The sequence below is a fragment of the Cimex lectularius genome, unplaced genomic scaffold, assembly GCF_000648675.2.
Source record: "Cimex lectularius strain Harlan isolate CLEC.00 unplaced genomic scaffold, Clec_2.1 scaffold39, whole genome shotgun sequence".
In the NCBI taxonomy this organism is placed as follows: domain Eukaryota; kingdom Metazoa; phylum Arthropoda; class Insecta; order Hemiptera; family Cimicidae; genus Cimex; species Cimex lectularius.
The window spans coordinates 972,870-998,775 of record NW_019392653.1 but is presented as its reverse complement, the minus strand read 5'-3'; the positions used below and the strand labels follow the sequence as shown (position 1 = coordinate 998,775).

At 37.3% G+C, this 25,906-nt stretch overlaps 1 protein-coding gene and 1 non-coding gene across 2 annotated transcripts in view; both read right to left on the bottom strand.

Annotated features, from left to right (window-relative positions):
• The window catches only part of LOC106671145 (ADP-ribosylation factor-like protein 4C), a 51,706-nt gene that overhangs the window by 4,681 nt on the left and 21,119 nt on the right, over nt 1–25,906 (bottom strand). The window lies entirely within an intron of this gene.
• Nucleotides 2,777–2,849, bottom strand: Trnar-acg. Its single transcript has one exon. It is a non-coding gene; the product is annotated as a tRNA-Arg (tRNA).

The following is a 25,906-nucleotide window of genomic DNA, read 5'->3' as shown; positions in this document are numbered from 1 at the left end:
AATCTAACCTACCTAACTACAATTCATTTCCAACGAACAAAAACCATTTCAAGCCATTATTAATCATCACAACCTTCTCCATCAATACATAACCAAGAACCACTCCCGACCATTATTAACCATCATAATCTTCTGTATTCATCCTTAGTCACGACACGTTTTTATCTATCGCGAACAGTACCTAACGATTCCTTTCTAATCTAAAGCCATCCTCACCATTATTGCCTTCTCTATTCATTCCAAACCATGAAACATGCTTATCCAGCACTAACCATTTCTAACGGTCACTAAACAGTGTAAAAACAGTATGCAGATGTCATTGTACCTAACCATGAACCACTTACAACAATTTAAAGCCATTCTCATTCATCATTAACCACCATTACCTTCTCTACTCATCCCCAACCACGAACCATTCCTATCCAGCTCTAACCATCCCTATCCACGTACGATTTCTATTTTCCTTATAACCCTAACCAGACAGTATTAATTTTTCCACGACATTCCAGTTTCCCACCGGTAGCCTTTCATTACCATCGGTTGTTCTCATCTTCGCGAACTGTTCTTAACATAAACTAATCTTTACTAATAATTTCTGGTGTTCTTATTAGTCCTGGTAATCCCTGATCTTTAAGACCCTGTTACTATTTAGAAATGTCAGTGAAAATCCCACAATGTTTCTAACCGAGCCTATTTTCTTCTAAGTTTTGAAAGTACGTTTAACAATTATTCCTAAGTGGGGTAAAATGTATTAAAAAATGTATTTTCCAAGAGGGAAATTCCAGTTAGTAGGTGTAGTAATTTTACAACCTTTGACAGTGATGATAAAAAAATTTTTCGCCGATCGACCTTATTGTGTGACTACAATGCAGTATAATGTACTTATATATATAATAATGGCGAGAAATCTTTTTTTAATATACATTTTAATCTAGCAGAGAGAGCGCGGTGAAACGACTTTCTCTCTTTAAAAAGCCGCCGAGCCGTTCACTTAAGCAAGTTCGACGGCTTAGATTTCATTAAAACTCTTTCGAGAAATATCGTTCCCGTTGGAATTTGAGCCCGGGCCTAATGAAAGGTCGCCCAGACAATGGGTATTAGCATTCGTGTCTTTAGGTATTCCAGCGTGGACCGGAGAAAGGCATCCAGTCGAAGGACCGATCGGGTCTTAGTTTGTCTTCGTCCGTTCCCAAAACAAATCACAAATAAAAGAACATGTCAAATTAACACCCAATGATAAAGGTGGCAGTGACGGACACCAACTTTTAAACAAAATAAAAATAATAAACTTTCTAAGTCTTTACGGTGATCTTATCTGATTTTGAGTGAAGAAAAAACGAGAATGTCGGGGCGAGGATGGCCGTGATATAGTTAATAAATAATTTCAATAAGAAAATCTGATTGACTATGGGTCAATAGCCATCCCGAAACCGTGGACAACCACTAACGAACAACTGCCATACATCCAAAACATCACCGACCATTCTTAGCCAGAACTGATCAACCCTAACCACCCATCATAATTAAACATTTCTAATCATCACTAACCTTTAATAACCCTCACAGTTTGTAACCATCACAAGACTTTCATGACAATCATTAAGCATTGCTACCCATGATTGACCATTTTTTACCACCACATAAACCATTCTTACCCAAAAACCATTCCCATCCATCACTAACCATTCTTAACGTGCGCTAACCATCCTTAATCACGAACAATTTCCAACAATAAAAGGCCATTACTATTCATCATACCAATTGTTATCCAAGCCGTCCATTCTTATCCAAAACTTATCATCCCAAACCTCGATCCATGTCCACCAATTAAAAGCCATTTTCAACCACCATTAACCATCATAAACTACCTTTTTCTGCTCTAACTACAAAACCTTCTGATCCAACACTAACCATCCCAAACAAAGAAATACTTTCAATAACTAATAGAAATTCCCAACCAGTAATAGTTATTGTAGCTAGTTTCTAACCATTAAAATCTTCTTTATCATGATTTAACAATGAACTTATCTTATCCAACCATCTCAAATTACTAACCATTTCAATTCAACCACTAAAAGTAATTCCAAACCATCATTAACCATTAAAAACTCTTTTATCCTGAGCTAACTACAAACCATTTTTATCCAACACTAACAATCCCAAACCAAGAACGATTTCCAACAACTAAAAGCAATTCCCAACCATTACTAGTTATTGCAGTTATTTATAACAACAAACTTCTTTATCTTCTTTTAACAATGAATTATTCTTATCCAACACTAACAACCTCAAACCAATTACCATTTCTAAAAACTAAAAGCAATTCCCGACCATCATTAACGATTATAAACTCCTTTATCCTGTCCAAACTACAAACCATTTTTAACCAACAGTAACAATCCCAAACCAAGAACGATTTCTAACAACTAAAAGTAATTCCCCACCATAGTACCCTTTTGCATCCAACCCTAACCTCGAACCACTTATAATAATTAAAAGCCATTCCAAACCAACATTAACAATTATAACTTCCTTTTTTCCTGCTCTTACCGGGAACCATTCACATCCAGCTTTAACTATCCCTAATAATCACCCATTCCAACTAATCAAACGCCATTCCTAGTCATCACTATCCATATAACCTCTATGCTGACATAACTACGAACCGTTTTATATCCAGCATTCACTATCCCAAACCATGAACCTTTCCTAACCATTAAATTTCTTTTACATTATTACAGTTAATTAAGGTTTTTAGTTGAAATGAAAAAGTTAGTGTCACGAGAGGGATTCGAACCCACGATCTTCGGCTTCGTACGCCGATGCCCTACCAGTTGAGCTATCGTGGCCTCGATCCTCTCGGACACCAACTTCCCATCTCAACCGCACCTTTTGGATTTTCCCTCTTTTTTGCCATTTTTCAAATGTCGTGTAATCGTGGTTGAGATGGGAAGTTGGTGTCCGAGAGGATCGAGGTCACGACAGCTCAAGTGGTAGAGCAGCGGCGTATCAAACCGAAGATCGTGGGTTCGAATCCCGCTCGTGCTTTGGCTTTTTTATCTCAACTAAAAACCTTAATTAATTGTAATATATTAAGCGGACCACGAAATTAGTGAATTTCACATTATTATACCAATTGTAATCCAAGTCATCCATTCTTATCTAACAATAACCAACCCAAACCACGATCCATGCCTACCATTGAAAAACCATTTTCAACCACTAATAACCATTATAAACTCCTGTTTTTCTACTCTAACCACAAAATATTCTTATTCCACACTAAACGTCCCAAACAAAGAACGATTTCGAACATCTAAAAGCAGGTCTCAACCATCATTAACCATTATAAACTTCTTTATCCTGTTTTAATAATGAACTATTCTTTCCAAACTAACAATCCCAATCTGATTACCATTTCAAACAACTAAAAGCAATTTTCAACCGTTATAACCTCATTTATCCTGCCCTAACTACAAACTATTTTTATCCAACACTAACAATCCTCAACTATATTTTCAATAATTAAAAGAAATCCCAAAACATCCTACCCTTTTGTATCCAACCCTGACCAAAAAACACTTACCATGAATCATTCTTATCCAGCTCTAACCATCCCTAACAACGAACCATTCCAACCAATCAAACGCCATTCCTCATCCATCCATCATAACCTCTATCTTGTCATAACTACGAACCATTTTTAACCAACATTCACCATCCCAAACCATGAACCATTTCCAACAATTAAAAGCTGTAATCATAAATCATTAACGATCATAACTTCCTTAATCCTGCCCGAACTATGTACCATTTTTATCCAATAAATCATCCTTAGCCACAAATCATTCCCAACAATCAAAACCGTTCCTAAACATCCAACCGTACCATGTTTAACGGCTATTCTTAATATTCACTATTAATTTAACCATTATCAACCATTTCTAACCCGATATGTTCACAAAATAATAATATATAAAACAAAAATAAACATACCATTAATACAATAAATAGAGAAACACTTTACCCAACCTGAACCATCCCTACCATCACTAACCATTCTTAGCTGTGATCATTTATAAACATATAGGTAACCATTACTAGTCTTTACTACTTCTTACTGCTATCTTTACCAGACTCATTTTACATCGCCCAGCTTTTCTAGGCTTTTAGATTCATCTCTTAACGCCTAATTCTTTTTAAAGTACCATATTTCGTTTATATTTTTTAATTGCATTGTTTTATTGGTAGTCGCTTTTTATGATCGATGATCGCAGATATGTTTTGAAACGAGGAAATAAAGTTTTTGTTTGTTGGTAGTGCATGCCGGAAAAAAGTTTGCAAAGAATAAAAAAAACCACTTTCCATTCTTGCAGTGTCACTTCAGGATGCCTTAGACCTTGACCATTGTTCAGCCGTCCATCTTTATTTTCAGGAACATTAGTCAACGCCGATGCTTTATTCTGAGTGAAGAAAAAAATCAGCACTTTTTTTTTAATTAATAAAATAATATATTAATAAAAGATATATGTTGAAAGTAAATTTTTCCAAGGGGGTTAGGGGGTTGACAATTTACAGCTGGGATAAGAAGGGTTAGCCGGTTATCCCCCGTAGACGATAAAATGCATGAAAAATAAACCTGGAAAAAAAGGAAAGTTTTTACAAGTTTACAAGCGTGCTACTTGTGCGGGTTCACTTTTGTCAGGCTTTTGTGACGAATATCTTTCTAAATCATCTCCTTTTCATAAATTACTTTTTAACCTTAATTTAAAGGTATATTCAGTAGATTGGGTGTAAAAGTTTTGTTTATATTTTGTTGTTTTTGGGTCCGTACATTATCGCTCTTCAAACTTTGAACGACGCGTAGTTAAATCAGTCGATAAAGAGAGACGATTGGTATTTTCCATGCGTGTTATATCCATATCATCTTAGAAGTAGGACGCCTGTGTAACAAAAAAAAATACAAATAATCATTTCGTTTAAAGAATCGTTGATATTGACTGTTAACAGTTGATTCTGAGCCAATTCAATTAAGAGCATGATCAGCAACGAAGTTAGGAAAAGCTTCTTGTTTTACTTAAGGGAACTTCCCTAATCGAAGCCCAAGCAGCAATTTCCTCTGGGCTTTTTTACTCCCCCAACGTTTACGTATAGGTAACAGGAAAGTCGAACACCTGACGGTGATTAACAACCCATTTGTTATTTTTTGCTTCCGTCTTTGTATAAGCCGGTTATATTTTTCCACCCTTTGGATTCTCCTACTTGCATGGGGTGGATCAGCCGAAAAAAAATCTGTTATATTTTAGTGCACTCTTTGTAAAAATGATCAAAAGGCGAAACTTAGCAACGAAATACTTCAATAGGATTGAATTCCTGAACTCATAGTCAACACTGACCGTCAATAATCAATTCTAATCATCACTACCCACAGGGTCTTTCTCTACTACCTTTACCCGGCCATCAGCGAGTTCTAGCTAGATTAGAGCAGTGACAGTGTTTTTCTGTATTATTGTACTTACAGTACAGTCAGAGACCTTATTGTTAACAACCATTAACTTTCACTAGAAGTAACTAATCAATTTCCAGCCATCTTATCCATTTTTATCCAGCCCTAACTACAAACCACCCTAACCATTTCTAATTATTCTTATCAAGAGCTTACTATTCTTAACCAGAAGCCATTTAAAACAGCCAAAAGCCATTCATAACAACGTTAACCAACCTTAACCATCCATAACCATGAACCATATCCAACAATCAAGAGTCAACCGAACGATGAACCGTTAATATTATCAACCATTAACGATCCATAACCAGTAACGATCAATTCCAACAATCAAAAGCCGTTACCAACCCCTACTAAACATTCTAACTTCCTTTATCCATCCCCAACCACGAACCGCTTCCAAAAATCAAAAACCATTCCCAACCTCAACTAACCATCCTAACTTCCTTTATCCATCCCCAACCACGAACCGCTTCCAAAAATCAAAAACCATTCCCAACCTTCCTCCACTAACCACACAACCTACTTTATCGATCCTTGATCATGAAACATTCTCAATTATCAGTAACCAGGAACCATTCTTATCCTTTGCAACCCATCACAGACCATCGTAATAATGAACCATTTCCGGCCATTCCCAACCATCACTGTCCATAATAACCTTATTTTTTGCACCCTAACTACCAACCATTTCTGCAGACAAAGCAGCATAATTTAAAAAAATAAGTAGGTATTCGATAGCTGGTTTGTTTTTAACTTATTATGGGACAAAGTCCAAACTTTAAACGTAGTGTAAAACTCCAAGGGTTTATCATTTTGAAACAATTTTCTTAAAACTACTACTGTGCAAATTTTGTGTTATTAGCTATTACTTTAATAGCACAGTGCCGAAATATGCCAAAGTCGACGGTTGTTGTTGCCAGAGATTTCGTAACGCGTGGGACTTTCCCTTTTAAAGGATGCTCTTCTTATATAAAGCCAAGCTTTCGACAACATCAAATAACAGAATAAGACCCCAACATCTTCAAAAAAGCATTCGAAACATGCCAATTTATCATGGCAGGCTGGAAAGGAAAAAAAGAAAGCGCCAATTCGCACCCGCAATCGTGGGAGCAGATCGCCTCTACCCCTGGGCCACAACCGCCTAGAATAAATCGCATAATGATGTGATAAAACGCAAAATGCCCCCGTTGCTAATAGACGACCCTTACGCATAATTTAACGCCGATTTAACCCTGGGTTAAAAATCCCCAGGATACCAGCCGACAGTTATGTACGTGGTGATTTGAATAACATCTGGGACCTTGTTTATACTCAACTTTTCATATTTGAACAAGTGTTTTTGAAAACAAAGCCATGTCTCTATTTGGTTTTCAAAAATTCTTCCTGACACTTTAGTAAAAAACAAAAACCTTGCTCAAATATCAATTTGATGTTTCATGGCTGTTGATGTGGATTTGTAAGAAAGTTACACATGCCTCTGTGCCATTATTGATTATTTTGATATTCTAAACGATTCTCCCTGCGAGATAAGAGCTAAAATATAGATTTTAAACTTGGGAGTTTATATTGCATGTTTTGAGTGAAAGTGAGCTTGAGAGGAAACCAGATTTGTACTTAAAACAACGGCCTTCTTTTACACCTCGAGTGAAGTCAATTTTTCCAACAGATCGACAACTGAAATCCCATTGTGTTTGATCAATGAAAGGGCGGGGCACCGTTGCGTGCCGTTTGACAGCAGGTGCCCCAGTCCGGATTCCTCCGGAGAACCGGTCCTGGCCCCTGAAATTCTCGGCCAGTCCTGGTACACGCAACCAGAAGGGTGGATAAAATTCGAAAGGATTTTTTTATCTATTTATTACCTCGTTTGGACGCTGATTTGTGACTATTTGTCTCTTTTTGCGGGTACAATCTGACTCGCGGAATAATAACATCGAAAGGGATCAATTATTGACGATTTTGTAATAATTTCACCAGCCAGTTGCCGAAAACTTCTACTTTTTTTCTTTGACTTTCCCTTGCTTCTGGCTGGAACGTGTGAAACCCGTTGGCCAACGATCGCGCCACCCTGGGAAAGATCAGACCCCAAGTTTGTGAAACCCGATGTGGTAATGAGCGATTGTTTTCATTTTTTTTTACAAGGAAATATTCGAGAAATCCGCAAAATTAAAGAAAAAGTTGAATTTACTTACATTTAAAAGCTTACGGTTAACATATAATACATGGGAAATATCCTCTGCCTTACCTGAAACAAAAAGTACACAAAGTTATAAAAAATCTTCGAGATAACATTTTAATGAATAAAATAAAATAAAACATAATTTCTAATTAAAAACAACTACCATTCTTTCATTGAATCATCGTCCATTTGTACTTTTTAAAATAAAACGTTCCTAAATATCGACAATATTTTTCAGATCGAAACTTCTTACGTTTTCGATCAATCAGTAATATTATCAATAAAAAAATATATAATTTTCTTTTTATACGTATATTTTACAAACAAAACCTCCATAAATTGTACAATTATATTATCAAACATTTACCAAATATTCTGTTTTTATTTAATAAATTGTAGGTCAGTATAGCTGATTGATTATTTATATTATCTATCATTGGTCAAATATCGGTTCTTGTATAATCGTACTATAAATTTTGGTCTTTATATTTAATTGTACATTTAAATGATCAATCATTGGTCAAATATCCCGACTTGTATAATAATGCAATCACGTTTTGGTAATTATATTTAATTAAACAATTAAATTATCAATCATTGGTCAAATATCGCTACTTGAAAAAAATCATGCAATAAATTTTTGATCTTCATATTTAATTGCACATTTAAATTATCAATCATTGGTCAAATATCGCTTCTTGAAAAAATCATGCTATAAATTTTTGATCTTCATATTTAATTGAACATTTAAATTATCAATCATTGGTCAAATATCGCTTCTTGAAAAAATCATGCTATAAATTTTTGATCTTTATATTTAATTGCACCTTTAAATTGGCCTTTATAATAGATTGATAACTCTAATTTTATAATACTGTTATAAAATTTTGTCTTGTATAATTATTTGTACATTTAAATTATCAATAATTCACCAAATACGTATATTACAATACATGTACCAATATCATTGACTGATTGGTCGGGCAAATAATTTTACATTATCAATCATGGATTGATATAGTCAATTGTATTAGTATACTGTAGATCGTTTCTGATAAATAAATACTTTCTATTATCAGTTTTGGGTATATTTTGACGTATTCACCCTGAAGGATGTCGCCATTTTTAATAAGATCTGAACTCGCGTGATTGGATGCGGTGGAAAAATGATTCCAAAAATTGGGTGGATGGTTTTTCCAGAGAGACGACAAAAATTAACTCTTTCCCTCCAATTAAAACTTGTTCAATTTTATGCCCCCTCAGTCGAATAGAAACCAAAAGTTTTCCAACTCGCCCCATCCCCCGCGGGGGTAATTGAATTTCCATTAAAGCGAAACCGTAATGACGTAAATGTTATCGATTGGAAATCGACCCGGGCCAATGTCCGATCGCAGTTGAAATTCTACGAAATAAACTGTGATTTTTCTACTAGACCGCTGTTTTTCCCCTGAGGCCGGATCGGTGTACGTTAATTCTCGCAAATTGAATTGCAAATCGGCGAATCTCTCGAAGGCGCGTTTTACCGTTTTGAGAACGGGCTTTTATCACGAGGGAAATAAGGACGAGTCATTCCATTCCAATCTGTCCGAGATTATTCGTGAACATTCTGCATTTCGAAACGTTCCCCTGATGATACGACATGCGTATTATGACGGTGGAGAAAAACCTTCCCCACGCCGGATATTCGATTAATCTTTCGTCCGATCTTCCCAATTCGGCACGAAGACTGCATGAAAACTTCCTTTCTTGATGCAAGATGAATTGCAATTACCACGCACACTATTATTCACAGATTAAATTTCAGCTTAGGAAGCAGAAAATTATTACAAACTAACGTACCAAAACCTAAAAATCTCGACACAGTAAAAAATTCAGTCACCGGCCCAATTCAGCTGACATGTAGCATTCACTTTGCTCAAAATCTCAATTGGCACATTCACTCAAACACTCAAGCATTAAGTAATCCAAATCCACTATGTACCAAAGCAGTAATATATAAATACTGGGCAAGAAAAATTCGCCCCTACTAGTTTTTTTTTTTTTTTTTTTTTTTAATTTTACGAGGGTTCGCAACAGCAGAGGTTATATCAACCCTCGGGGTGCCGGTGTTTTTGAAAAAAATCCCATTTGTAAGTATGTCGGGTTCGAATGCAGGGCCGCTGGATTCGAACCCAGGACCTTTACCTTACAGTGATGAGCGCCGAAACCGTTGCGGCCACCGACGCCCTTACGCCCCCTATTAGTGACTAGTTTTCTAAGGTCCCACATAATATTCCGCTTTCTATGAGGAAATAGAAATTGTTTTCTGTTTCAGATTATCAGGATATGGATCAACATGTAGCAAACACCTTTTCTCCGGTAGGAACCAGGAAATCATAGGGTTTATACAGAAAGCTCTAAAATGAATTTTGGTAATGGTTGTGCCTTATACCACTATGAGTGCTTGATAAAATGCCCAGGGAGCGATGTGCCGAATGCTATTGGATAAAAATGAAGCTGAGCCCTGTTAAAAAGCAACAAACTTAACCAGGAACAAAATATACCACCGGAAAATTTTCAGGCCTTCTGTGCAGGTTAAGAAATTGCTTAAGAAAGGCTCAGCCGAACTGTACGCTTTTTCAAACGCTCCCAGTCATTTAGTTTAAAAAAATGACATAATTACCGATAGTCCTAATTTCATGTCAAAGTAAAAAACAAAGAAATTTCATGGCGAAGGATAACCTTATAATTTTTGAAATTTTAAAGAAAATAAGGTTATTGAATTCGCCTGGATCAGAGCTCATGCTGGTATCAAATTCTACGAAAAGGTGGACAAATTGGCAAAACCAGCTAGAGGGAGTGTTTCAGTGTTAAACACCATATACAAAATTTATGGAAGAAATGGCATCCAATATACTGAATGTCTAAGAAAGGGTTTTTTTACAAAATTCTCCAGGCAAAATACACGCCAAAATTTTACAATTAATAAAAACTGCACGGATATAAGGTCAATGGAACATATAATTATGTCGTGTCCTGGATTCAGTAAAGAAAGAAAAATTTAATAAATTTTGAATTCCTTAAGGAAAAACTTGGAACTCCCGTTAAATTACCAAACAATTCTCGCATCGAAAAGCATTAATACATACCGTAATTTTCTCCTATTTAAAGCAAATTTAAAAAAAGTTATAAATACCAGTTTTCAATAATAGTAAAAGTTTCATTTAAATATGATTTAAGACCAGCCCCCTCACGTTTACGACACATTTAGCGGACCAGGGCTATGATTGTAAAATTAATATTTTAAAAAATCAATTTAAATAATCCACTAAGCTGATATGTAAAATTACTCCACGTAATTACTGAAAAAAATAAAAATTACTAATATTTAAGATTCACTCTGCTCAACCCCTCAGTGGATCATTCACTCAACATTCGCTAACTCAACTCAGCTGATATTAAACATTCACCAAGATCAAACTCTCAATTGACACATTCATTCTCTCAACCCAGCTCAACTAAAATTCAACATTCACCCAGTTCAACCCCTCAGCGGATCAGCTCAACATTCACTAACTCAACTCACCTCAAATGAGATTAAACATTGACCCAGATCAAAATTTCAATTGACACAAACACATTCAGTCTCTCAACACAACTCAACTAACATTTTACATTCACCTAGATCAACCACTTAGTGGATCATTCACTTCAACATTCACTAACTCACTAAACTCAGTTAGTATTAACATTCACCAAGATCAAACCTCAATTGACAGAGACACATTCATTCTCTCAACCCAACTCAACTAATATTCAACATTCACTTAGCAAACATCTCCCCATTTTGTACCTTCAATTTGAACATGTACCCACCCAATCCAGCTCAGATAATTTGTAAAATTCACCTAACTCATACCCTCGGTTGAAACATCCACCCAGATAAAACGCTAACTGGTTCATTCCAACATTTGTCGTTTTTTTTTTTTTTNTTATTTATTTTTTTTTTATTTATTTTTTTTTTTTTATTTAGAATGTAGACAGTACATCAAATTCATGGAAAATTTTATTTTTGTGTGGTGTTTGGTTACCGTTAATTAATGATTATTTGGAGATCGTGAGATGCGGTCTGGTGTGACGTAGGTTTAGAAAAACATTTTCTTTATCGTGCAAACGTTTTGATATTTATTGAGAACATCTTCAGATTCTTCCGAATAATCATTTTTTACTCTGTTGGGTCAGTGTTGAAATATTTAATCATATTGGGTGAATCAACGTGGGATAATATTTTTTTAAGTAGGCTTTATTTTCTTCTCAAAACAAGAATTCTTGTTTGTAGACTTAATGTTTCGAAGGGGAAAAATTTTTCAATCTCTGTGGGGGCTTCATTATTCCGCCGGTCTTTTGACATCCAGAGGTTCAAAAGAAAAACGGCTTGGCTCTTCTTCCCTTCGAAATCTGGAATGGAACAATGCAACACGAAGGCCAGACATCATCAACAACGACCGGGAACAATACGGCTTTCTTCTTCTTCTTCCTGGCGAGCCGTGAAAGCCGGTTTTCAAATTGTTTCCCAACAAGGGATCCGATCCGGACCGTGCAACGAACTGAAACGGGTCCGACCTTCCCGCATATAAATACACTTTCCCCGGTTGGCAAACTCACGGCCGATCCTCGGTTTCGCCACCGGCAACGGAGATAATGGCCGTTTTCTAATTATCTCACCGGGTCACGTACTATAGTCAAATTCCCCCGAGGTTTTGACGTTAATCTAGGGATTGTCGTGCTATTACGGAAGTCTCAAGGTGTACGAGAATAATTAAAAATTATTTCCTACTAAATTATTTTATTGAAATTCAAATCACGATACTCTGTCATTATATTATTAATTATTTTTTAAAGAAAGATTTGAATGGCAACACGTCTGATGTAATGTATGACCAGGAGAACCAGGCAGCTTTAACAAACCACCAAGGCAGAAAAAGCTAACTTAGACATAACAAAACCCCGAAGTTTATTCAAGTCTACAAATGGTTAATCCTTAAGATTATAAAGTTACAATTACCATCTATTGTTTATGTTGAAATATTCGAGCAGTTATGAATTTGCCCGATAATCGCTGACTTTCAGGCTTGGATAGTGCTTAAATATATACAAGAACTAAACAAAAAAGATTGATTGCATCCAGGACTGCTTGAACCGATCAATTGAATCGCATGTGAGAAGGACACCGGAAACGTTCTCAACCCAGAAGTCGGCTTCCGTCTCGATCCAAGGAGGTTTTCGATAATTGGACACTGCTTTGTTTTCCGCTGGATACGTGCCCGGAGCCGAGGCGCGTGTTTCGGAATTGAAATTAGGCTGAGGCTACCGTGTAATGGGCCCTTTCTCGACGGTAGTTAAGGGCCCTGAAGGATAATCATCTCTTATTTCGAACAGGCCCTAGAAAAATTTAAAAAAAAACGAACGAAAAGGCGCGGAGAGATAAGGATTTTCTCCATGACCTAGTTGTCAGTTATTGAGTTTCGCTCGATAATCGCAATACCACGAATTCAAATCAACGCCAAGGCCACCGTACCTCCATAATAATTAACATTCGTAAGAATATCAACAGATTTCCAGATCTGGTATGTGTACAACTCATGACCTGCTCACTCACAACCCCCCACGTATTCAAACCAACTCCGAAATTTCAAATATTTAATCGTTCGTTCAACTAAACCTCACTCATTCATTCACACATACACAATTGAGGTAAACTCATATAACACTCAACACTCATTCAATCACTAACATTTCAATCACCTTTGACCAACTTCATTTTGTGAAGACATTCACACTACTCAAATATTTAAAACGATCGTTTAAAAACATACTAGAATCGAACACTCATTTTCACTTAACTCTCACGCTCATACTCAACATTACATTGATCGATGAGTCTATGAACGAATGTCATATGTCATTCATTCACTGACAAGACTCAAACTAATTAAACATTCACTCATTTAACTCAACTAAGCCAAGATCGAACTGTATTACTCGAACACTCACCTAATGTCATTCGAATATTAAATCACTTGTTCAAACACTATCATTCGCAACAGCTCATCTCAAATATTGTCATTCACTAGTTTATTCAATCATTCACTCATTTACTCATACCAACTCGATTCAAGCTAAGACAAACAGCTAAGTTAAACACTCGTTCACACTTGATCACTACTTCGCTCATTCACTCATTCAGCCTTCAGCTGATATGAAACATCCAATTAGATCCACCCATTCACTCAAACAACAACTTTGACAACTCATATCAAACATTTACCCACCTCAAACTCGCAATTGGTACATTCACTCACCAATATAACTCAGCTGATTGAATCATTCGTCTGGATCAAACCATTCACAATGGCCACATTCACTCACTAAACCCAGTTCAGGTTATATCCAACATTCACCCATCTCAAACGCTCACTAGCTCATTTACACATCCCAAGTTAGATAATAATCAACATTCATCCAGCACAAACCCTCATGGGCTCATTCACCCAGTTACTCACTTACCCCAGATATGTAACATTCACAATAGATCACTACCTCGCTCATTCATTCTCATGCACTTGCTCTTCATTGAATTACAAATTGAACATAAAATATTAGAACACTCAGTCACTTCTTCAAGCGTTTTATCATTCACAAGAGCTCATCTTAAATATTGCCATTCAGGAGTTTATTCAGCCGTTCATTCACATACAAATTTAACACTCGAGCTCAAGCTAAGTCAACACCCAATTAAACGCTCGTTCACACATTTCTTCATTTTATCATTAACTGCCTCATTCACTCCCACGTACAAATTTCAATTATTCACGCATAATTCATTCAATGATTCAATCATTCACGTATGTACTACTCGTAAATTGAACTAAAAACGCAGCTTTGATCGAAAACAGTCAGGACTAGGGTAATTTTTCATCTGGCAAAATATCCAAATAGCAGTTTGGGGTTCAAAACCAGGATAGCCCGAGGAATTTTGAATGATTTCTCCATGACAAATACACTGACGATGGCAAAGTTAGTTTTAAGTTTATGTATTAACATATATATCATATTTATTTATTATCTTTCAGTTTATTATTACGGTGACAGGGAGAACAATAAAATCAGTTTCTGAGTTGTTTAAAACTGGTTTAAATCTAAAAGTAGTTAAACCAGAGGGAACAAACTCGCCCACCAGCTTTTCCCTAGTTTGGAACATCGATTTTAGCATTAGAAACTTCTAGCGCTTCCGTGCTAGCTTAATGGTATGAAACCTTTCAACATTTAAGTTCATGTTTTTCATGTTTAAACAAAAGCACTAACCGTTTTAACTTTCAATCCTCTGGCAACGAGTCGTATTGACAAAAGTATCAAGCCGATGTACTTCAGCCAATCCTGAATAATTCAAGTTTATGTTAATTTAAACTATTGATCATTTATGCTAGTTCGGTTCTTGCGGTCGGATAGATTTAGGGTAAAGCGTGGGGATCCTTTCTCGTTTATTTTTTGCCTGTCAGCAGGAAAATAAGTCCCCCCCTGACGGCTGACAACATATGGCGGTTTATGTTGGAAAAACGTTTACAGATTGGATTTCTAAACAAGGCCCCTTCAAAATATATGGCATAAAAGCTTGCCCAACTTGATTTTTCAAAAAAGAAATATTCAAAAATTGGCAGGGTTAATTGGTCTGCGATTGGACGAAGAAATGTTGCAATCTTGCTGTTAACGACGTTCTACTGATTTTCAAAAACCGCCAAAAAATTTACCAGAGAAAGTATTTTAAAGTTGATAAGATTGAAAAAAAAAGTCTTCAAAATTCACCTTTCACAACACAATAGATAGTAGATCCAACACTCACTCATTCCCACACTCAATCACTCAGTGGGAATTCATTCCAAATTCATATCAAAAATTTACCCACCTCAAACTCGATCACTGCCTCGCCCATACACTCACCAATCCAACTCAGTTTTTATGAAACATTCACCTAGATCAAACTCTCAATTGGCACATTCACACACCCAGTTCAGGTTATATTTAATCCAACATGCACCTAGTTCAATCCCTAACTGGCTCATTCAGCTAATCATTCACTCGACGTTCACTAACTCAACTCAACTCAGCTGATACGAAAACATTCACTCAGATCAAACCTTAACTTGACACATTCACTTACTATTTTTTAATAAAAACATAAAATTTTTGAATTTTATCATTACTAAAGCTAGTTGTTTTAAGTCTTCAAAAAATAAACTTGTTCAAATATGAAGAATTGCTGTCTTTCTCTTTCTGTTCTCCTAAAGGTTCGACAAATTTTCAAAATTCTCAAAAAAAATTATCCGATAACATAATTTAAAATTTGTAAGAGTGAATGTTTGAATATCCTCGAAAAAAGCAACCTTATTTTTTTGTAATATTTCCACCTGTATTAGAAATTTTGATCAACGGGATGCGATTAGGCTGGACTCCGGCCAAAACCGCATCGAGTTCATCGGCCAATCTTCGGCAGATGGAATAAACGGGAGGCCGGATATGGAAATCTTCAAAATTCATCGTTGAACTACGTCGGAAAACGTCCGACTCGAGGAAGCAGAAGCCCATGGCCGTCGGTTTCTTCCCGGATCGTCGATCGCGCATTTCGCAAGGATTAATTCATAATTAATTTTACCTGCCTTCTTTCTTATTTTTCCTTCCTTAACTGTAATTTGCCAGTATTTTTCTATTGTTGTACTGTTGATGTTTTTTCACAGACTTCGATTCTTTGATTTTCCCCTTTTAGTGTCCCTTTTTAAGACAAATTTGTAGTTTTGTTTAGCAATACTGAACAGCATACGCATCAGGTGTATAATGTACTAAATAGTTTTGTTCAAATAATCGCTCGGTAAATACGTAAGTGCTCATTGGGTTAATTACTAAGCATTTATGTTATTTAACAATTTCACAATATCGGCAGTGAAATTTAAAATAGCACGAAGGTAATATTATTCCTAGGATTGCCTGTGATAGGCGCTCGAAGTATTTCCTGTTTTCACCCCTGGCCGAACCCGACGTCGGGTTTTATTTTCGTCACGGTGTAAAAACAGGGAGAAGCCCAGAGCAGTCTAAAAGGGGGACGGGGCCATATGTCGGGTCAATAAATTAAGTGAAATTCTCCAAAGACGCTTTGAAGACTTTAGATCACGTAGATACGAGATAGGCCACCGGTCCTAGATTGATTCGCATCGGAGAAAGCTCTTGTCGTCATTGTGACGGACACATGGATCAACTGACATCGGAGAAAAAGAAACTGAACGGATTGAAAATAATAAAAACAATTCGGCCAATCAAAAACACACCCTGAGAATTAACACGAAAATGTTCGTAAACGAGAGAAGTTTAATTTTTGACGGCTAAATGAAAGCAAACTCGACTCCACTATGCCTTTCTCTCTCATTAGCTCCGTCCGAAAGTACAGAGATGGACGTTAGCAAAGCCCCTTGCGCTAATTTCGATAGTTTTTGAAGCTAAGGTCCATGGAATAACTGGAGTCCAATGATATAAGTCCATGTGCACTGAAGTTTTATCACTGTCTCATGGTAGGCTGATGGAACAAAGATGGGAAAGAGCCGAACTATACCCTAGCACAGTCCCTTGGACTAATCCTAACTATTGTGCCAGTGAGGTCAATGCATTAACTAAGGGCACAGCAGTTTATCCTCTCATGATGCAGATGGAACAAAGTTGGAACAGGTGAAAGGACCGAACTATATTCTAACAAAGCCCCTTGGACTAATCCTATTTTCGAACTTGAGGTCCGTGCCATAATTATGTCCACAGAGTCTCTCATGGTTCACAGATTGATCGAAGATAATAGGGCAAATGGGCTGAACACTGCCTTAGGAAAGCCCCTTGGACTAATCCTAACTATTGTCCAAGCTGAGGTCCATGCATTAACTTTGCGCACAGGAGTTATATCACTCTCTCATGATACACAGATGGAACAGGTGAAAGGGCCGAACTATATTCTAGGAAAGCCCCTTGGACTAATCCTAAATATTTTCCAAGCTCAGGTCCATGCCACACAACTCTCTTTACAGGAGTTATATCGCTGCCTCATGGTAGGCAGATGGATCAAAGATAGAACAGGGTAAAAGGACCGAACTATGCCTAGCAAAGTCCTTGGACTAATCCCAATAATTTTCCAAGTTGAGGTTCATTCAATACAACTATGTGCATAGGAGTTATATCACTCTCTCATGGTAGGCTGATGGATCAAAGATGGAACAAGGTGAAAGGGCCGAACTATACCGTAGCATAGTCCCTTGGACTAATCCTATTTTTCAATTTGAGGTCCATGCAATGACTATGTGGACAGAAGTTATCTCGATATCTCATGGTTCACAGATCAATCGAGGTTAGGGCAAATGGGCCGAACTATACCTTAGAAAAGCCGCTTAGACTAACACTATTTTACAAGATCAGGTCCAAGCAATAACCTTATTAACAAAAGTTATCATCCCTGTCTCATGATACATTGATGGAACGAAGAAAGGGCCGAACTATACCCTAGCAAAGCCATTTGAACTAATCCTAACTATTTTCCAAGCTGAGGTCCATGCAATAAACTCTGTGCACAAGAGTTATATCACTGTCTGATGGCAGGGAGATGGGGTGAAATGGCTGAACGATACCTTAGGGGCTAATCCCAATAATTTTCTAAGTTGAGGTTCATTCAATACAACAGGAGTTAATAAAGAAAAATATGTAAAGTGCACTCTCAGACGATCAGGGTATAAAGGCACTAAACGCGTATGCTTTCTACTCCAAACCTATCTAAAAATGGCTAAATTGATCAATGGCTCATGGAAAACACAAGATTACCTTAAAATAGGTTTCCGAACCTGAAGGCCTAGAAGGAAACGGACACGCTGACCAGCTAGCCAAAAAAGGGACAGCCCGCCTCCATCTCACCCATGGAACCATAGGTGCACTATGGTATGTGTTATTTAGGAGCTGGAAAATGGCCTAAGTAAGAGGCCTCTCAAGCATTGGAAAAAAGTACTAGGTTTATAAATCTCTCTAAAATTATAGGCCTTTACAACCATCTCTCTCAACTACCACCTTAACAGTCGGCATAGCAGAGACAGAGACACCACAACTCTGCCAGGAGGAACCAGAGACATAGGTACATGTCCTTTGTGTCTGTGGAACATTAACGCGTTTACGGTACAGCCGCTTCGGTAAGGCAATTCTCACACCAAAAGAGGAGCGCGAAGAAGCATCGAGAAAACTGCTTAGTCTTAAAAGAAAAAGCGCACATTCCAAGGTATGGCTATACTTTATAGGGGTTCCCTAATAGATCTATTTTAGGTCGCAGACAAAGGATTTTTAAAATCTTAATTTAACCCCACACACCTCAAAAAAAGCACTATTGCTTTATATCTCTCAAGCACCTCTAAATCCTTTATCCAACCCAATTTTGTCTGACTGTTACCACGCATTCCATATTCATACCAAAGACTATATTAAAGTTTGTTTAAAATATATTTCAATAAAATAAATAAATGTAAGTATTTGGCATTTTGTAGGTAAAGGTAACGTTGAGCTATTTATAGTTGTGGTGATAATGAAAGGTCAAATAGGTTCCTAAAATCAGCGACAACAAACGGGCCAGTATGTGTGCCAACGAGTGGTGGGGGCCAAGTTTATTTAGAAATCTTCAGAGTGTTTACGAAAATTGAGGCCAAAGAAGGTCAAAAGCACCGTTTTTTAGATCGCTTTTGGATTTGTAATTGACCGTGATCTGATCCGAAGCCGGTTAGGATAAGCAACCCCCCTCCTTTGAGAAAATCTAATCGATACAGGAAAAGCCTTTTGTTAGATGAAGCTTATGCCCCCTCTCCGAGTTGAGACGGTCAGATAAGCCTTTTTTAAATGGGCATCAAGAGTTGGAAAGGCGATAGATGTTGGAAACTGAAAAAGGGAAGAAGCAGGAAGAGATATCGAATAGATTAAACAGCCGGGAAAGGAAGGAACCGCTGGGTTTTCGACCTTTCACGAGACCGAAATACATTTCCAACTAAACATCACGCACAACACACCCGCCGCATGTTTGCACGGCATAATTATAAAAGCTCGTTTTCGCTTTATGCAGAAGTCGTCAATCAAACTTCTTTATTTTAAGGATTCAGGCCACTAGGAGCCTTGTAGGGAAGAACCTTTTGATTCGATTGTATTTATCGATTTAAGTACAAAGCCGTGTTAGTTAAAATGGAAAACCATTATTTCACGACGCGTTGACGGGTATTCTTCGGCTTGTCTTTTGTTCTGAAGAAGGGCAAAGAAACGCGGTCAAAAGGATGCTGACACATAAAGCAATATTATCCGGTGGATTTTTTGTTTATTAGTGCTGCGCTCCTTTTTGCAATGAGTCAGGGACATATAACAAACGGAGTAAATTGTCGATAAGGCAAAGACAAAGAGCGAAACTAGACGGACGCCAATGTAAAATCAGTACAAAACGCAGTAAACTGTCGATATGAAAAAGACAAAGAGCGAAACTAGACGGACGCCAATGTAAAATCAGTACAAAACGGAGTAAACTGTCTAATGGAAAAAAATAGAAAAATTATACGGACAATGAAAAGAATACACAACATAATAAAAATTTGCAAGCGTTGACAGGAAATAAGGCTTTAAAAAGGTAAAATTAATTATAGAAAATGTTAGTGTCACGATAGCTCTAGTGGTAAGAGCAGGGGCATATTAAGCCGAAGGTCGTTGGTTCGAATCCAGCTCGTGACACACTTTTTCATTTCAACCAAGACCTTTCATACAAAAAATAATTAAATTCAAAAAGTAATTTGGTAAATAGACGACTAAGCATAATGGAATTATTTATATAGTTAACTAAAAAGGCTTTGTTATTAGCTTGAACTATAAGAACGGATGATTAAAAAACTTCAGCCCAAAAATATCAGATGTTACATTTTGGTTTTGGTTCATCTACCGAGAGAACTCATCTCAACCCTAAATCCTTTGGTAATATACAATTGTACATATTGTTTCATAGTCAACCTTACTCTCTTTGGTAAATGGCAAGCCTTCGGGTGTTCGGATGTAACTTATTCTAAAACCCTTTGATTGTTTAAGCTTTTTCCTTTTTTCGTATTACGTCCGCTGTTGAATTTCGTAAATGCAGTGCATACCATATTCCCTTTTTGGCTTTTGATCCATCAGTACATATTGTACTTGACCATATCCTTAAATTCTTTGGTATTTTGGTGGCCAACCGTTGGCTATTGTAACTGATATCATCCTTTGGTTTAGACCTTGTTTTTTATTAGGTTTGAATACTTATTAAGTGTCCCTTTCTCGTTCTTTGGTAATCAGATGGCAGACGTTTGGGGGTTTTGGGCGTACCTTATCCTGTACCATTTTGGTTTTGATCAGTATATAACAAAGACTGTTTCATTTTTCGTAATGGGTCCATCTGTATACTTAGTTTTGGATTACTGCAGTCCTTTTTCCAAATAAGGTCCAGCTTTTGCCTAGTGTTCTATGCTCAACCCTCAATCCACAGAATGTCAATGTGGACACCTACTGGCCCATTCGTGTCTTATCAAACTGCCAAAAACGCGGATCCATTGGACAATGGATTAATAATAAGTCTTCCGCTCAGTGGGAACGTAACCCCGGGGGCAAGCGAAAAAGTTTAGGAAAGGACCATTGCAGAAACTAACAGCAGAACTACTAAATCTAGGACGTACTAGGATTAGAATAATAGTTAGACTGCTACCTGGACAATGCAGACTCCGAAGGCATGTGTATAACTCGGGGTGGCGGAAATATACCTGTGAAGATATTGCGAAGAAAAAGAAACAGCGGGACACGTCCTCTGTCAGTGCGAAGTCCGGGCCTGAAGGATACATACGGGAGCCCTTGAACGAGTTTTTGGTTCTGGTAAAAAGCCTCAAGCTTAACGAAGAACTCTAGATACAAAAAAATGGAGGTACACAATAGACCAATACAGGTCATGGTGCACAGGTGCACAGACCGGCTCCTATACAATCTATCTATTGATCTCCAATCATTTCGGTTAGAGCAGTATATGCCAAAGCCTGTCCACTTATAGTAATGGGTCCATCTGTATAACTAGTCTTTCTTTGTCAACCCTAAATCTAAATATTTTGATAACTTAGTAGCCAACTGTTTGAACTTATTTTGTCATATTTCGAGTTAGAGCAGTACAATAATGTACAGTGTATTCCGTTCCTGGTGCGGATCCATGTGCTGATGTTGAAAAGTCCTACGTTCATCGCTACATTCTTAGATAATTTGTATCAAATTGTTGGGTGTCTCATACTTTGGTTTAGACCATTTTTTGTTATTAGGTACATTGGTACCAACTGTTTCTTTGTCAATTCTACATTCTTTGGTAATTAGGCCAACTTTTGCGTTTTCTAACTTGATTAACGTTCAATATATCAAAGCTTGTTCCTTTCCTAGTAATGGGTCCATCAGTATACCTAGTGTTCCATGATAAAATCTAAATTTTTTCTGTAATTTCAGTTGGCAAACGTTTTATTTTTTTAAACTCATATTCTCATCCGTCAAAGCCTGGTCCTTGGAATTGGGTCCTACATATACCAATATACCAAGTTTTCAACCATAAATCCTTGGGAAAGTTACTAACCAATTGTTGGGTGTATATGATTTCTCGTCTTTACGGTTGGGGCAGTTTATGTCATATTCCATTTTTGGTACTTGATGCATCGGTTCCTTTCTCAACCATATAATATTGGATAAATTAATAGAGCATGTGTCTTTTTTGGTGTTGGGTCCATATATATATCAAGTATACTCTCCTCAACCCTAAACTCTTTGTTAATTTGGTAATCAACCTTTGGGTTGTATCTGAACTTCTCATGTTTTGGGTTAGAGCAGTGTAAACCAGAGTATATTCCGTTTTTTGTATTGGATCCATCGGTGTACATTCTTTGTTAATTTACTAAACTTTTGGTGTTGTTCTTCTTTAGGGTCAATTTTCAACTTGCTGTTGTAAAGATCAATACTCAATTTGATGATAACCGGTGTACAATGGTTATAAAATATTCGTTCAGAGAAAGGAAATAAGTTTTATTTATGCTAATAGAAGTTTACAGACGTTGTTTCCTCTATAGTAAAACAGGAAAGAATTAAAAGGTCGGGGAATAAAACCAGCTTTGGCCCCGTTGAAAACATTTCGTTGAAAGCATTCGTACACAAATCAAGGCTTAAGTGCAGCCAGGCTCGTGTACAAACGAAACGTCCCAAAGTCCTAGAAAGTACGAAGTTTGATAGTTGGTAATTAAAAGTACGGCTGTTGAAGATATATTTGCTAAATGAAAATGGAAAATTGTAAAATAAACTGTACTTTCTTGGACCAGAGCCTGATAGCGTTGAAACTGGCGGTACGATAAATATCGCAAGTCTTTAAGAAAACAGAAAACTTTAGGGCCATTTTTATTCTTTGTAGAGTTGATTGTTTTTCTTGTTTGTTTGGTTGTTTGTTTATTCAATGAATTTTTATAAATAATATAGATCAAGTTTAATTGTTTTTAAATTTATATTATTCGTCAAAAAAAACCATGTCCAAATCAAAGCCAGCGAGAGAAAACAATCACTATGATTTTCCTTCGTGTCAGCTTACAAAGAGACCTGCAGATATTAGATTTTCCGAAAGGTTTTTCCCAGAGGGTTGCCCGGAAACAATTTAGACACCGACGGCGGGGACGAAGACTTAAGGAATTTCATTCCCCTCGGAACATGGCCTAAAGACCGTAATGCGTCCAATTTTAAACGAATTCCAGAACAAATACAAAATCGTTAAACCCCCTGGGCGAGGGTTGGAGCAAGAAGATCAAATTTAAACTTCCCTTTGTCTGTTTCAACCTAAAAGAACCTCTAACCTTAGAACCTCAGTTTACAGCTTACTACGTAATGCCTGTTTCGTGATAGTGATGGTGATGAGGATACTAGGACGTTTGTGCTCCCCAGGCACTGCAGCCTTCTGACTAATTGTATCTTTCTAATTCCCTAGTTAAGTGCAATCGACTCAATCCTTCTCTGAAGTATTAGGTCAGTACGATTTCATTCCCTAGGTTTTTGTGTATGCTAGGTTACGTCTCCGTTGTACCGTTGCTTCCTTTCGAAGATGATGGGTGGGTGCATCTTCCCCCTCATGATCTGCTAATGAGACCATCATTGAATATGCCCATGTTATGTAGTTGTTGCTCAGTTGCCAGTGACCTCTGAGTGTAGCCCTCTCCAATTTCAGCAGTGAGTTTACCAGTCTTGGTGAGGGTTGTTTTAGCACAAGTTTACTGTGTCTAGCGCCCCTATAGTTTATCCACTCCTCCTTTGGTTTTAATTGGATCCATTCATTGATGGAGGATTCTGCATTTGTTTTTGCTATCCCAAGTATAGGTTCGGGGCCTATGTAGGTCTTGTAGATTCTCCTCTGGCCAGTGTGTCTGCATTTGCTTTATCCAAACTTCTTTTGTGTCTTGACACCTAAGACATTATCAGGTTGTGTTTCCCCAGGTCTTGGAGATTTTGAATGCATTCGCTGATTAATTTTGAAGTGATTATTTTGCACGCTAATGCTTAGTAGCTGCTTGGTTATCCGATGTTATGAGGATTGTTTTGCAAGTGCCACTCTTTTAAGATTTTTTAGGGCAGAAGCATTGATGTATTTCTTCCCTATTGAGTTTGATTGCTCATATTATGGGCTTGAACAGAAAACACCGGATGTCTGTATCGAGTTTGATTATCATTTGACCGCCTGTGCTATTAAGCTTTAAAAAACCCCACTCCTATGACACATAAATCGAATATACAACATGCATCAGAGCGTACGCAACTCTCATACATCAGTTTTAGACGGGGAGAGTAGCTTTGTTGAAAAATCAGAGTCCGGGTGCATTGGAACTACTGCCAACTCATTAGCAAGTCATTTTGTTCGACTAGATATAGACGTAGATGTTCGAGGTGTGTAATGTACTCCCTTTTTGAGCTACTGTACCCTAGGTTCTGTACTTATACCACACTGGTGAGTTTCAGTTCACCAAGGAACTTGAATAATAGGGCCAGATTCAGTGGTTGACTTTCTTCCCAAAACACTTCCTCCTGCGGTCAAATGCGGCATGTGTGTGTTGGTGTCTCCTCGGTCTTCTTTGCAGAATCGCACGTGGTGTGTTGGGTTGTAACAACCTTCTTCAGATGCCCATTCAGGCTGCAGTGTCCTGTACAGAATCCAAACTTTGCTAGAAGGCTCTTGGATTGTTTATCTCGAATGACTGAATTACACTGTTTCCTCATTTTCGTTTTTGTCTAAGATACAAATTGATGGTATGAATCCCTACCACAGATAGTATAGTAACTCCTTTCCTTGCTAAAGCGTTCTATCTCTCGCCCTCTACAACCACATAACTTGGGACCCATCAGAGGGTGACTGATCTTTACATACGTAATTTAGTTTAGTTTTGCAATTCAGATCATCTTTGAGTTGGTAATTAGCTTAATCATCTTTGATCGCTGCTTGGCTATATGAACTGGCTACTCAAGTGACGTCAGCCTGATATTTTTCCATTTTTCTGAGTATTTGCCTTTAGGACGGAACTCTCCTGCCGCCATACCTTCCTGCTTTCTAGATCTGTCGGTGTACCGGCAGATGGTGCCGTTCTTAACGGAGGTTGTCCCTCTTTCCCATTCTTTTTGGTATTTAAATGCACTGTTGAACTATGTGCTCGTTGTACTGTACACTGCTATAAACTAAGTAATACAAATGTTGTATAGGTGGCCTGCCAACTAATTTAGCTGAAAGGAAGAAACTTTAAAGATGATAGTGGCACAGGGTTAAAACTGAAAAAGTGTTAATAGTCACAGGACTAGGATGATGCACTACGCCACTTCGCAATTTGATACGACTCAGCAAAACCTATAATCGATGTGACGTTACGACGTTACGTTGTGTCTAGATACGATGTTGCATGTCCCGAGATCAACCTTACATAAACAAAAGATACATGCTCGGTTTCTACAAAAATCAATAACGCAGAAGCTAATGGCAAGGCTATTTTAAAACAGTTGAGACATCGATTTCGTAAGCTTGCGACTGGTAAATGAGATGGCATAAATTAACCGATTGTTGTTTTATTCATTGTTAATTTATTCCTCTT